Source organism: Notamacropus eugenii, chromosome 2 (assembly GCF_028372415.1).
Source record: "Notamacropus eugenii isolate mMacEug1 chromosome 2, mMacEug1.pri_v2, whole genome shotgun sequence".
NCBI lineage: Eukaryota > Metazoa > Chordata > Mammalia > Diprotodontia > Macropodidae > Notamacropus > Notamacropus eugenii.
Genome location: NC_092873.1, coordinates 374,218,194 through 374,230,951, shown reverse-complemented (window position 1 = coordinate 374,230,951; position 12,758 = coordinate 374,218,194). Strand labels below are relative to the sequence as shown.

The 12,758-nt window shown below is 36.1% G+C and overlaps 1 protein-coding gene and 1 long non-coding RNA gene across 16 annotated transcripts in view; one reads left to right on the top strand and one right to left on the bottom strand.

The window, feature by feature from the left end:
- Positions 1-12,758, top strand: part of BCAS3 (BCAS3 microtubule associated cell migration factor) — an 803,928-nt gene that overhangs the window by 273,906 nt on the left and 517,264 nt on the right. The gene's annotated exons all lie outside the window — the stretch shown is intronic.
- LOC140522388 (uncharacterized) lies at positions 1,937-11,303 on the bottom strand. Its single transcript, XR_011973324.1, has 3 exons — positions 11,121-11,303; positions 6,951-7,078; positions 1,937-5,786 (listed from the first exon to the last, which is right to left on the bottom strand). It is a non-coding gene; the product is annotated as an uncharacterized lncRNA (long non-coding RNA).

Genomic DNA, 12,758 nt, shown 5'->3' with positions numbered 1-12,758 from the left:
AAGCTTGAATCTGCATTAAGACTTTTGAGATGCCCTGTGTAAGTTGGCTTAACTCATAGGTCAAAATTCACTCAAGAACTGTAGAATTCACATTTCTAAAAGCTAAGAATATGATTACATTTCATACATGGATTGTTTTGCTTTATAAACTAAAAGAATATAAACGTGTGTGTGTGTGTGTGTGTGTGTGTGTGTGTGTGTGTGTATGCACACAGAGAGAGTGAGAGATGAGAGGAAAGGGAGAGAAAAGAGGAGGCAAAGGAATATGAGGGAAGTGGAGGGAAGAAAAAAACAGGCAGGGACAAAGAGATTGAGAGATAGAGTTAGAAATACTGAGAGAATTCCACTTGTTGATTCATTGACAATGCTGGCTTGAATTTTTAACCATAAATACAATTTTCTTAACTTTTTCTTCAGCTTCCTTATTTCTATAAATTAGTCATTGCTGATGGTTTCTATTAATTATTGACCAACCAGGTGAACTTGCCAGAGGTGGCCCACACGCTAAAAATGTTCCCTTACCTTTATCTTTATACCACTCCAGATCTGGAGATCTGCATTAAAGAGCATATCTAAATTGTGCTATGTATAAAAAACCTAAATATATTTAGTGAACTTTTGTTGAATATCATTATTTTCTGAACTGGCATATCTGATATTTTAAATGTGGTAACAAATAATAGTCATAAATCATCAGGGAAAAATATATAAGGAAAAGACCCAACATGCATTTTTTTAAGAAGTCAGTTTACTAAGTGGCATGAAACATATTGTGCATTTCTTTTATGTAGTATTTCAAGTGAGAGGGCATATTTTCTATTTCCCAATATTTTTGAAATTTAGATAACATAATACAAATTGTTATTGTTTTTTCTAGCTCTTTAAAATAATTTTTGGTAGTTTGATATGGCACTGAGTAAGTAAATTAATTTAGGTAGAATTATCATTTTTTATTATTTTAACTCAGCCTACCCATGAGCAACTGATATTTTTCCAGTTATTTAGATCTGACTTTGTGTGAAAAGTGTTTTGTAATTGTGTTCATATAGTTTCTGGGTGTGTTTTGGCAGGTAGATTCCCAAATATTTTATAATATCTACAGTAATTTTAAATGGAATTTCTCTATGTCTTGCTGTTGGGCTTTGTTAGTTATATATAGAAATGCCAGTGATTTATGTGGGTTTAACATAATACAATTTCTATTAACTTTTGCAGCCAACTGGAGCCTTCAATTAACTATTTATTGTTGTTTTAAAAAACATGAATTTAATAGGAATGTACATGTAGGACCTATGTAAGATTGTACACTGTCTTGGGGAGGGAGAGGAGAATAGAGGGAGGAAGTGGAAAGAAATCTTAAGATATGTGGAAGTGATTGTCAAACACTGAAAACAAATAAAATAATTCAATTTAAAAAAAAGAACAAAAAAAAAATTATTGGAAAAAAATAAAATAAAAAAACATTTCTTAGTAGAAGCATATCCTAACAAAAACATGGGAGATTTTCAACAAATTCCAACCAGCAAACACTTATTATTTATTGTATGCTGAGCCACTCTGCTTGACCCTAGCGTACAAAGACAATAAAGAAACAGTTCTGAATCTTAAGTAGTTTAAAGGACTGGGGGGAATAGAACTTCAACATAAATTCATAAGATCATAGGCTAAACAGTATAATTTCTAGAGGAGAAAAGGTGGTTGATAACCAGTGAACTCAGGAAAGGCTTATTGTACGAGATAGTACCTGAGCTTTGCTTTGAATGAAGCTGAGAATTCTGTGATGTAGAGGTATGGAGGAAGTGCATTCTAGACATGGGGAGCTTATGTTTCAATATATTTTATCATTATATATCATATATAATAAAATATATTTTATAATTATATACATGCACATACACACATATCACATAGTCTCTCTCACACACACGTATATATATGTATATATATATATATGTGTATACATATATATATGTATGCACATGAATTATATTTTAATGGGGGAAGACAACACTGATAGGGGAGTAATGGATTTGGTGAATTGATATATAGGATATTCAATTGGCACCACTTTCTAGAAACATTAACAGTATTGGTTTGATTATTGTTCCAGGAACAAGAGATGGAAAGGTGGGAGAGACTAATGATATAAGGGCCTGTGACTAGATGAGATGAGAAGTTGAAACATGGTCTGAACCCTACAATTAAGTGCACTGGTTTGTATTCACTCAGTCATAAATCAATAAGGCTGGGTACTTAGGGTGAAAATTCCAAAGATTAGTGGATTAACTTCTCCAAGAACTGGAGGCCATAGATTCTTGGTGTTCATAATATAGAGATTCAGATCTGGGTAGATGTAGGTGATGAGAAACAGTTCAACCTTACTGGTCAGTTGTACTTCATGGAAACACAACCTGGAGATAGGAAGTGCGCTCTTTGTCCCTGAAAGAATTCGAGAAGAATTTTTGTTTGTTTGTTTTTTGTGTAGGTGTCCTTAAAGGGTTCTTCTGAAACTACTTGATCATATGCTTTGAGCATTTTATCAATTGAGGAATGATTCATATTTTTATAAATTTGCCTCAGTTCCCTTTATACTTGAGAAAATTTACTTGCCGTAAATTTTCCTGCCAATTTTCCATTTTCTTTCTAATTTTGGTTACATTGGTTTTTTTGTACAAAACTTTTTTAATTTTATGTAATCAAAATTATCAATTATACTTCTCATGATTCTTTCTATCTCTTGTTTGTCCATAACCTCCTTCCTCATCGATATATCTGATAGGTTCATTTTTTCATGCTTGGTTAATTTGCTTGTGGTATCACATTTTATACATAAATCTTTTACCCATTTTGGCCATATCTTGGTATACTGTATGAGGTGCTGGTGTATACTTAGCCTTATTCTTAATATTTAAGATATGTAATAAATGTCACGAAGCTTATTTCCCAAGTATCTCTGCTTCTTCCTTCTCTCACTGCTCCTTCCTTCTCCTTGACTCTTTTTTGATCATGACTTTCAGGTGATCCAGGTAATCTTAAATTATCTCTCTTCAGTCTGTTTTCCATGTCAGTTGTTTTTCTGGTAAAATATTCCACATTTTCTTCATTGTTTTCAGTCTTTTGACTTTGTTTTATTGTTTCTTGTTGTCTCATGGAATCATTAACTTTTACTTGACAAATTGTAACTTTTTAGGAGTTATTTTCTTTTTTGAGATTTTGTGCCTCTTTTACCAAGCTGTTAATTCTCTTCTTATAATTTTCTTGTATTACTCTAATTTCTTTTCCCAATTTATTCTCTCCAACTATTATTTGCTTTTTAAAAATGATGATTTCCTCTTTTTAAAAAATTTCTTTCTTCAGCTTTTCTAGGAATTCTTGTTGTACTTGTGTCCAATCTGCATTTTTTTTCCTTTGAGGCTTTGTTTAGAGATATTTGCATATATTTGTCTTCTCTGAGTTTGTGTCTTGAGCTTACGTGGTAGCTTTTCATGGTCAAGTTGTTCTTTTTCATTTTTTAAAATTTGCTCATTTCCCTAGCCTATTACTTAAAGTTGTTCTTTGTGTCTGAGTTAGAGGATGCTCACCTCTGAAACTGGGGGGTGGTGGCTAGCCTGTGTTCCTGTGGCAGGATCTGGGGACTAGTATGTTTTCTGTGTTTCCAGCATGGTGTAATCTGGTTAGAGTTCCGCTCATTATCCTCCTGCTCTCTCTACTCCTTATTCAGATAGGGCTTCTCTTCCTTTGCCACCACAGACTATACATAATACTTCCCTACTACCTGGAACTGGGTGATGGGTAAAAGAACTTCCAAATAGAGTCTCACCCTGTTTCTAGTGCTGACACCAGGGTCCCACGTAGCATCTCTCTTACCAAGTGTTTAGTCCCCCTACTTTACTTAGGCACCAGGTGTTCCTAGATATTGCTGCAGCTGTTGCTGCTGCCCCTCCAGGCCCCATAGCTGGTGCCACTTCTGCCACATGGGCCACAATTTTCTCCTGAGTTTTCCTGGGGCAGAAAAATGAATCACTGTGACTTTTTCTGGTTATCCTCCTTCAAATTTTATTGGAAGCATTTTTAAAAAGTTGTTTAGAGGTTTGGGTTGGGAAAGCTAAACAGAAATGCTTGATTCACTCTACCATCTTGGCTCCACATCAGACTACTCCAGTTGTCAAATGCTGAACAAAATGAAAGACCTGTTTTCACAAATGCTTATCAGTGATATTCATTATAGGTGTTGTGTTATCCACTCTCATGCTTCAAATTTTCCCCTAGTCTATGTATCCCTTAGTAAACTAGCATTTATTATAATTTGCCAGACATTATGCTGAGCATTGAGGAGACAAAAACAACCCAACAAAATAGCCTGTGATTTCAAGAATCTTGCCTCTCCCAGAATTTTTTTGCATTTCCAGGCCTCAGTAGCCTGCCCATTGTTTGGCGTTTCTGCTGTACTCTGGGTAATGTTTATGTATGGTAATCGGTTTGGGTTTCTCATATGGCATGGATATTTACTTTACTTATATATATATTTATTTTACAATATTCTAAGGAATTTTTATTTTTATTTCCTTTTAAAATAATTTTATGTAGGATAGTATGGCAGGCAAAAAGTAGTTCAGCTCCCTTTTCTCCCAAACAGTAGGTTTAACATCTTCAAACAATTAGTGTAACATAAATGTTTTACTAGACACTGGGGAAACAGATTTTTGTACAACTTGTGATTCATTTGGTTTCAGGGTGATGTACAGAATGTGGTATGTGCTGTTGGACTTGTGAATTATAGGTTGAAGCTTACTAAGGTGAGGCTACTTATGCCTTTGATATGCTGAGATATGCTTCCAGGCTGATTAGTTATAATAGAATGACCACTTGAACTAGGAATCAAAGACTTGGGTGCCAGGCTTGCTCCTGCCACTGATTTACTTGGTAACCATGTACAAGATACTTCTTCTCCTTGGGTCTCAGTTTCCTCATCTGTAAAATGAGAAGATGATCTCCAAGTTTTCCTTTAGTTTCAAAATTTTCTGCTTCTCCTCTCATTTGTATAATTACATATTTGTATAATTAACAGTAATTTGTACTTGAGGCAGCAAGGTAGCCCAGTAGATAGATTGCCAGATTAGAGTCAAGAAGACTGATCTTCCTGAGTTCAAATCTGGACTCAGATACTTAGTAGCTCTGTGACCTTGGGCAAGTCACTTAACCCTATTTGCCTCAGTTCCTCATCTGTAAAATGAGCTTGAGAAAGTACTTCAGTATCTTTGCTAAGAAAACCTCAAATGGGGTCATGCAGAGTCAGACATTACTGAGAAGCAACAAACTGATAGTTATTGATATATTTTGTTTTTACATTAACTACATTTTCTAATGTATCCCTGCCTTTTTCCCCTCCTAGAGAGCTATCTATTGTGAAAAAGAGGAAAAATAATCAAATCAGAAACCAACATATCCAAAAATTTTGATATAAAAAAGTTTCCATACATATTTTCCCACCTTTTTTTAAAAAGGGGAAGGGGAGAGAGAGTCCTCCTTTTCTCTCTTTTTGGGGGTCCAAGCTTGGTCATTATAATTTTAGTTTTATTTGTTTGGGTGGCATTCTTTCCATTTACATTATTGTAGTCATAGTGTTCTTTGTTTCCTGGTTTTGCTTACTTCACTTTGCATTAATCAATATAAATCTTCTCTTCCTTCACCATATCCATCATATTCATTCATGCACAGTAATGGTCTGTAGCATTCAGGTACCACATTCTGTTAAGGCATTCTCCAACTGATAGTTCTATATTTCGCTGCCAAAAAAAGAACTACTGTAAATATTTTATTATATATGTATATAATTTTTTTTCCACTGACCTGTGTAGCAGTGCAATCTCTTGAGTCAGTAGTTTAGATACCTTAGTAACTTGCTTCATATAATTCCAAATTATTTCCAGAATGGTTCAACCAATTTACAGTTCCACTAATAGTCAATTCATGGACCTGCTTTCTTGCACATCCTCCAACATTTGTTATTTCCATCTTTTGACATCTTTTCCAAATTTTCTGAGAGATGAAATGTCAAATTGCTTTGATTGGCATTTCTCTTATTGTTAGTGATTTGTGGTATCCTTTCATGGTTGTCAGTGGCTTGCAATTCTTCTTCTGATAAACTTTTATCTACTGAAAAATGTCTTTGTATTCATACAGATTTCTGTTAGTGGTCTACATCTTTTAGATATACTCCTGTCAGAGATATTTGATGTGCATATTTTTCCTTTTGAAATAGTTTCTTCCCTATCCTAGCTGCATTAATTTTGTTAATTGACAGAAATGATTATTCCTCTCTTATATAATAACAAATTATTGAATAAGGACCAAGGTTTTTCCCCTTTTCTACTTCATCATTCAGAAATCAGCCCCTGTAGGTTATTCAGGCAGTCTTTCAAGTGCAGGATTAATAATGTGAGAGAAAACTCAGATCTGTTCAAAAGGTAAAAAAATTTTAGTTTAAGTGAAGGATTCTGGATCATTGTGTTTTACTCAGACAGATCTGGAAAAAAGTAGATTCTCCTTTTGTCTATGTTATTCTAGATGGAGTGATGAGAGTATAGTTAAGTCTCTTTGGCCAATAATGAATGATCACAGACACACCCTAGACCCTCTTTAGAATAATCGTATCTCTCATTATGATATTCTTTCTCTCATTACTTTTTAATCATTTGTCAATATGTCTGAAAACATCATGCTAAAAAGCATAGGAGCAAGCACAGAGCCCTGTTTCACTCCATTGGTGACTGGGAAGACACGAGAGCTTTGTCCATTATCCAGAAACCCAGCAAACATGCCATCGTGAAATTGATGTACAATATTGATGAACTTCTCCAGGCAACCAAATTTTGACATAATTTTCCATAAGCCCTCATGACTAACAGTGTCAAAAGCCTTGGTCAGATCTACAAATGTTGTGTACAGACCTCTGTTCTGCTCCTGGCATTTCTCCTGGAGTTGTCACGCAGCAAACACCATATTGACTGTTCCTCGGGCCTTTCTGAAGCGACACTGGCTCTCAGGTATATGGCCATCTTCCAGGTGAAGGATCAGCCTATTAAGGAGAACTCTAGCAAGAATTTTGCCAGCAATGACTAAGAAAGAGACCCCTCTCTGATTGTCGCAGGACAATCTATTCCCTTTACCCTTATAGAGATGGACAATGGAGGCATCCCTGAACTCCTGGGGAATAACTAATATATATATATATATATATATATATAAAACCTGGGAAATTTCCGTCAACTTTTGTATAAGCAATGGTCCCCCTACCTTGTAAGTCTCAGCTGGAATAGAATCAGCACCAGCTGCTTTGCCACATGAAAGGAGCCTAATGGCCCTCAAAACCTCTTCTTCAGTTGGAAGTTCAGCTAAGGAGGGATTGACTTCAACCTGAGGTAAACAGTCAGTGGCCTCAGCATTGATTGATGATGGTCTGTTGAGAACACTATGGAAGTGTTCAGCCCATCTCTCTAGGATCATGTCCTTATCACTAATCAATGTGACTCCATCAGCTCTGAGTAGTTGTGATGCACCATAAGTTTTTGGTCCATAAATAACTTTTAGGGAATCATAAAAGCGCTCTGGATTGTTACTATCAGCATAAAACTGAATTTCATGTGCCTTCTTACTGAGCCAGGAATCCTGCATCTCTTTAAGCTTTGCTTGTACTTTGCTTTTGATGGAATTAAATGCTGCCTTCTTAGAGATGGATGAACTATCCTGCTGATTAATCCTGTGGAGTTTACGTTTTTCATTTAGCTGCTTCTGAATTTCCCCATCATTTTCATCAAACCAGTCTTAGTGTTTGTGAGTGTTCTGACCCAGATGAACAAATGAAGTGTTGTACACCAAACCTCTGCAAGCTGCCCACTCCTTTTCTGCTCCACTGTTGCCAACTGTATGTTGGCTCAACTTCCCTTGCAAGTCAGCAGCAAACTGTTCACGCTCAGAGAAGAGAAGAGTTCTAATGCTTTCAATGAGAATGAACATAGCATCAAGGTCAACTACTGTACCGATGGTAAATTCTTCAATTGAAAAGGTTACAAGCCAAGCCCAAAGTGGAGGGAGTATGAGTGCATGATTTTCTGTTTGCAGATGATTGTGCACTCAGTGCAGCCTCTGAAGCTGAGATGCAACAAAGTATGGATCAATTCTCTGCTGCCTGTGCTAATTATGGTGTAATAATTAACACCAAAGAAACACAGGTGCTCCAGCAGCTACCACCACTCCGTCCATATGTGGAACCATTGGTTACAACAAATGGAGAAGTTCTGAATGCTGTGGATAAGTTCACTTACATTGGTAGTGTACTTTCCAGGGACGTACACATTGACAATGAGGTTGATGGCACATTGCCACAGCTAGCTCAGTGTTTGGAGGCTCCAAAGAAAAGTTTGAGAGAGAAGAAGTATTAGACTGACTACCAAACTGAAGGTCTACAGAGCTGTTGTGCTGACCCCATTGTTATATGGTTGTGAAACATGGACAGTCTACCAAGTCCATGCCAGGAAACTGAATCACTTCCACTTGAACTGTCTTAGGAAGATTCTGAGGATCACCTGGCAGGATAAGGTACCAGACATTGAAGTCCTTGCCCGAGCTGAACAGCAAAGTATTCAAACTATGCTTCAGAGAGTGCAATTCCAGTGGACTGGCCATGTTGTTCAAATGCAAAATGTATGCGTGACAAAAAGACTATTTTATGGAGAACTTGCATGGGGCAAGGCGATCACATGGTGGCCAGAAGCAATGATACAAGGACACTCTTAAAGTCTCTCTCAAGAACTTTGGATTTGACTATGTAACATGGGAGACACTGACACAGGACCAGTCAGCATGGCATGCCCACATAAGAAAAGGTGCTGTGCTCTTTGAGCAAAGCAGAATTGAGACAGCACAAAGTAAACACAAGATGTGCAAATTTGTAGTATCCACCCCAAATATTCATATGGACTATCTGTGCCCAACCTGTAGGTAGAGCATTCTGAGCTCATATTGGTTTGATCAGCCACAGTCAGACACACTGAAATTTCTTGGTGATGTCATTTTGGACCTCTTTGAAGACGAAGGACAACAATCAATCAACCAAATTATTAATCAATCAATATTGATTGCTACACTCAAGAACACCCACCCTCCCAAGGATATATGTGTTGAGTAAATTCCAAGAGGGGTTTTTTGTATTCAAGAGTTCCACTGAACTTTTTTTTATTAATTATTGCTACCATGATTAATAAAATGATTACCCCGAAATTGTATCTCACAACCTTTTTATACATCACAAATGCAAAAACTTTTTTTGATTTCATAGAATCAAAATGATCAATTTTTTATAATTGCCTATTTTTATTTACTTAAGAATTTGTCTTATAACCCCATAGTTGTGAAAGCTACATTAACTGTTCTTTTCTTGTTGTTTTATGCTATGATCTTTACTGTTTGGTAATGTATCCATTTTGAGTTGTGTAATGTTGGTCTAAAGCTAAATTCTGCCAGGTTGATTTCAATTTTCCTAAGGATTCTTGGCAAATAGGGTGTTCTTTCGCAGGTAATTTTTTTTTTTTTTTTAGTTTTTTGAACACTGGATCTTTGAATTCAGTTATTTCTGATTCCTTCTTCTTTTGTCTGTTCTGTTTGTTTGTTTGTCAATTTTTCAACCATACCAAATACTTTTGATTTTTGCAATTTTATAATGTAGTTTAAAAAGATTATTTCTCTTGGTGTGCTTGATCTTTTGTTCTTCCGAATAAGCTTTCTTACATTAAAATTTCTGGTTAAAAATAGAACAGTCCACCAAGTCTATAATATTTTTACATAGCTACAACAAAATTGAGGCACAGGGAGAAAATGAAAGGAAAGTCCCATGCAAAATACCTTTAAAATACATAAAGTATTTGGGAGTCATACTACCAAGAACATTCAGTATTTGTATAGATAGCATTACAAAAAGCTCCTGGAATAAATGAATGAATGAATAAAAAAGAATAGAGGGGCAGAGCCAATATCACCATATTGGTAAAGTCAGGGGCTTGCCTGCCTAAATTTCTCTTCCTAAATTCTACTCTAAACAAATTTAAAATAATTGTTCAAAGCGAATTATGGAATGGCAAAACTAACATAAGAACAGGGTGAAATAATTTTCTGGCCCAAGACAACTTAGAAGTTGTTAGGAAAGGTCTGTCTCACTGAAGTGAGAATGGAGTGCAATCCAGCACAGGTCACATCCCATCAAGCCAGCAGCAGGCCTTGGGGGTGACTGAATTGACAGTAGTGGCAGCTTCTGGAGCTCTCAGCCTATATATGGTAAGGAGATCAAACAGAAGGAGATTATAAGGAACCCTTTGCTGGCACTGGATGCAAGACTCTGTTGCTTTGTCCATACGTGTTTCCAGTCACAGACTCAGGATGAAGAGGAGGAGAAGGACTACCACACTAGGGCATCCAGTATCAGGCATACAGGGGCCCTGCTCACAGTTCCAGGGTGGAGAAGAGTGCTTGTGCTTGCTTACAGAACAGAGCACAGGTCAGGAGAGTAGCATACTTCTCTTTATATAGCATCAACTTTGAAAAAATGAAAACTTAACAGATCCCCAGAACTAGCTCTCAAAATAGTAGCACAAAAAGCTTGCAGCTTGGAACAGTGCCCCCTCTACCCCAGGAGCAGCGCCCACCTTTAAAATAAAATTGAAAGTCAAGAAATAGACTGGAAAATGAGCAAACAACAACAACAACAAAAGAATCTGACAATAGAAAGTTACTATGATGTCAGGGAAAATAAAGACACAAACTCAGAAGACAACAAAGTCAGCACTGCTGTGTCTCATTCTCAGAGAAGAATTTGAATTCATTGCAGACCCATAAAGAATTATGATACTACTGAACTTAATTTACAAATATAGTGATATACTAATAAAATACCAAATGTATACTACAAAAGAAATAGGATATCTAAGAAATTAATGATAAAGAGGTCCTAAATTATTTACCTTAGTGTTTGGTAATAGTTAGTCCAATGCCCTTTAGGAAGCTAACCATATCCCAGAGGCAGTTCATATACTAGCATCATTGTGTGAAAAGGGTGTGAAGATAATTACCTTCTAGGGGTAGCAGAAGAGTTCAGGGTGGCTTAGTAAAGAGTAAGCTTTCATAGCACCAAAGATGGCCCTTTTAATTGCCTAGTTCAGTAAATTTGGCAAGGGCAGTGTCATATGTTCTTGTATTATATTCATAGATATGATTAATGATTTACCTTTTGTTTGATAACCAGGCTGTAAGTATTGAAGATTAAATTGAGAATTTTTCCTTGGACACTGAGGAATAATGAATTGATTAAGATCAAATTATAACTGAACTATTACCTCAGTCTTACTTCTCTTGCCTGCCAAATTTTGATGAATATAATAGATTCAGTAACCTCTTTGGAAATGTATTCATTTTCTCCTGTTCTGTTCTTTTCAATTTGTTTTTTCCCTCCAACTTGGTTATTTGTAATTAAATGACAGGTTGAGTGTACTAATGGTTTCTTCTCCTTCTATCACACTACAAGAAAGTTGACTGACAACAAAGGTAGAGGGCTTTTCTGGGAAGAGCAAGAATAGAGGGAAACTTCTGGGTTTTTTCTGACTCTCAGAAGCCTCAAGATTTGGAGGGAGCTCTAGAGAGCATCAAAGCTGACCTTCAAACAGAATATTGGTTTATTTAAAATGGTTTTTGGTCCAGTCAACTTTAGAGTTCAGACAAGCTACAGGATGTTCCAAGACCAACATTTCTGTTTGCTCCATGATGAAAGTTAAGCTGTTGCTTGCTTATATTTTCTCTTTGATCTCCAAATATAAACACAGAGGAGGGGGAAAAGGCCTGAAAACAGTATTATCTCAGTGTAAAACAAATAAGCTTGATGATAACACAGGTGGACTGATGGCCAGTACTGGCTTTATCTTTTAAGCTGCCAGAATTTTACTTGTCCTTACTAATAAAATTTTGTTACAATTGACCTTACTTCAAATTATTAAATATAACGAAAAATAGAAGCCAGGAAGAGATCTGTGCTTTTGCAAAAGATGTAACTTTCTGTCCTGTTAACTCTCAGATGTGTAAAACTGGAGTTTTTCTCATAAACATATAATTATCTATCAACATAAAAATGTCCACTTCCTGAACTCAAACAGTACTAGCAATCTTTCTGTTAGTCCTGGAATCAAAAGCCTATCCCCAGCCCCATGCCAGTGTGTTCTGCAATCAGGTACATATATATTTTTTTTAAAAATTCTACTTCATTTTATTTTCAGTTTTGAATTTCTGTTCCTCTCACCTCTCTTTACTCCCCAGTTGAGAAAGCAAGAAAAACAAAATCACTATAAATATGTATAGCGAAGCAAAACAAGTTCCTTCATTCATCATGTCTAAGCAAAAAATTCCTCATCTGAGTTCTAAGTCTATCACTCTGTATCTGGAGGTAGATAGCATGTTTCTCCATGAGTATTCTGGAATTGTCAGTGGTCATAAAGTTTTGTCTTCACAATATTTTTGTTATTGTATAAATTGTTCTCCTGGTTCTTCTCACTACCCCTTCTATCACTTCATATAAGCATTCCCATGTTTCTCTTAAACTATCCTCTTTATATCATTTCTTTACAGCACAGTAATATTCCACAATATTCATATACTGTAAGTTGTTCAGACATTCCCCAACTGATGGACATGCCCTGAGTTTCCAATTCTTTCTTACCTTA